Source organism: Typopeltis vanoorti, chromosome 1 (assembly GCF_054136105.1).
Source record: "Typopeltis vanoorti isolate ZY-2024b chromosome 1, IOZ_Tvanoo_1.0, whole genome shotgun sequence".
In the NCBI taxonomy this organism is placed as follows: Eukaryota; Metazoa; Arthropoda; class Arachnida; order Uropygi; family Thelyphonidae; genus Typopeltis; species Typopeltis vanoorti.
The window spans coordinates 41,637,722-41,640,334 of record NC_143549.1 but is presented as its reverse complement, the minus strand read 5'-3'; the positions used below and the strand labels follow the sequence as shown (position 1 = coordinate 41,640,334).

The 2,613-nt window shown below is 38.5% G+C and overlaps 1 pseudogene; it reads left to right on the top strand.

Moving 5' to 3' along the window:
- Positions 1 to 1,970: 1,970 nt before the first annotated feature.
- LOC150109918 (U2 spliceosomal RNA) lies at positions 1,971 to 2,086 on the top strand (annotated as a pseudogene).
- Positions 2,087 to 2,613: the final 527 nt, after the last annotated feature.

The window sequence follows — 2,613 nt, the reverse complement described above, 5'->3', positions numbered from 1 at the left end:
ACGAGTCTTGAAACAATCAATCCATCCATTTGACGCAGTAAAACCATTAATCCCCAACCTCGCAGCAAATTCGAGGGCTTTCGCTCGGAGTATAGTACCATCGACTGGAATACTCGACGCTCTCGTAGAAACAAACCACTCCGCCGCAAGTTTATCCAATTCATCGTATGTCGATGTTCGGATATATTTTCGTTTTTTTGACATAACTCCAGATTGCTTTGCATTGAGTTCAATGCTTGACCTGTTTTTTACTATCGCGTTCAAAGTGGACACGGAGAGACCAAGATCTTTTGCTAATTGAACACGTGTTCCGGCATGATGGCTCAGAATTGCCATCTTTTCTTCTATCGAAATACATTTTCTGTCTTTTTTCTCCATGTTACTAACATGGATAATCTACCACCGCAACTTGCAAGCAACTATCATATGCTAAATTACTTACCAGAAATTCTGCAATGCAATATCAATTCGTACTGTGATTGAAAAAAAATATATACAGGGTGTTCGGGATAAATTTGACAGTTTCGTAAGGAAAAAGAAAATCTTCTTTGTATCTATTAAATTTAATGAATTGACAAAAAACATTACAGGCAGAGTTAATTACAATACTATCAACAAGATTTACTCAAAATAACCACCATTAGCATCGATCACAGCTTCAATTCTGCTTCGGAACCTCGAACAAGCTGATGCTACAGTCTCCCTGGGAAGGGCCGCAAAAACTGTTTTAATTTTATCCATTAACTGGGCTTTTGTATTACTGGAAGTGCGATTGGTGTCTTTTTCAACTGCACCCCATACAAAATAATCCATGGGGTTAAGGTCTGGGGAGTTTGGAGGCCAAACATTTGGACTGGTGAAGTCGTAGAAATTTTCAGACAACCATTTTTGACTTTTCCCAGAGGTGTGGCAAGGGGCCGAATCCTGCTGCCATACATACGGCCTACCATTGGCTACCCTTGTTATCCAGGGCTTGACTACAGTTAGCAACTCCACGAACAAAGCCCGAATTCCAATGCCAGGGTTCTTCAACACCTGTTCCTGCAGATTTGCGAGGAATTCTGCTGTACGAACGCAATCAGATCGTCTGCTAGGGATCTTTCTTCTTGCTACATCCTCGTAGTCACCATTGCAAGTCTCTAGTTCATGCCTGATTGTTTTTACTGTATTCAGGGAGCATTGGGCAGCAGTCGTAATATCCTTATTTTGATGGCGGGCACGAATCATCATGATACAAGTTATTCTCTTCCATGATGGATAGCTGGAACCCACCTGAATCATTTCTGACATCTTGTATATGAATGAAGAAGGGTCCAAACTTTTAAATGAAGAGAAGTGTGTGTTAATACATGTAACTTACGGAAAAATATAATTAATTATAAATATGTCAAATTTATCCCGAACACCCTGTATATATATATATATATTTTTTTTTTTTCATCCTTATAGTCCTTATAAGGACTGGCTTAAAGGGGCGAAGCAAGAATGCTTTTCATCTTCCCCGTTATCTGTAGAGGACAGTGTATGGATAAGGTGTTATTGAGCATTTAAAGCTCTGATCATGGCAGGAGAGTAACAGCAATAGCCGAGCCTCAGTTAGAACTTCATTGGCTACAGCATTGCCATCCATTACCCTCCAAGGATATTGGATTGAATGTCCCTCCTTTTTTTTTTTTTTTTTTTTTTTTTTTTTTTTCAATACACGCTTATATTTTTTATTGGAAACTTATATTAATAAATAAAAGGTGTAATTAAATTATGTGTTATAACATTACGAATTATTATGAATTTATACACCCATTTTAAATATTTTAAAAATATTTATATAGCATTTATTTATTTTGTCTACAGTGTATAATGTACGTATTCTACAGTGTATAATGTATGTGGAGCTAGCATTAAACGTTACCTTTATGTCTTCTTATCTTGTGCAACATTCGCTTTAACTTCGCGATTTCGGAAGTAAATATATCGCTTCTCGGCCGTTTGGATTAGATAAAGAGTATAGTTCTGTTCTTAACCGTTAATATCGGTACGAGTCCCATCGGGTTTCACGATATTTAATCGGAAATTTACAGAACTTCCTAAACCCCGGACTGGGGAAACATCAAACACTTGGTGGTAGGAATAGTTAGGCTCCCCCCCCCTCCATCTGATCATGCCCTGCATTCTGCCACGTGTGCGAACCTTCGGAATTGAGGTTGACGCCACAATACCGGCAAGGGCGATGGCGAAAGCTATCATAGACTGCGTCGGCGCAGAGAACATTTTTGGATTTACCCCTTACGGTGGTGAAAGATACCAGGTAGTGACCAAAAATATGGAGATCAGAAAAAAGCTTGTTCAAGGGTTTGACTGTGGTAAAGTAAAAGTATCTCCCTTCATGATTGGGAGCATCCTGAGAACCCTTAAGATACCACGATTTCCCCTAGAATATGCAGAGAACAACGATATACAGGGTGTTCGGGATAAATTTGACATATTTATAATTAATTATATTTTTCCGTAAGTTACATGTATTAACACACACTTCTCTTCATTTAAAAGTTTGGACCCTTCTTCATTCATATACAAGATGTCAGAAAGGATGGATAGCTGGAACCCACCTGAATC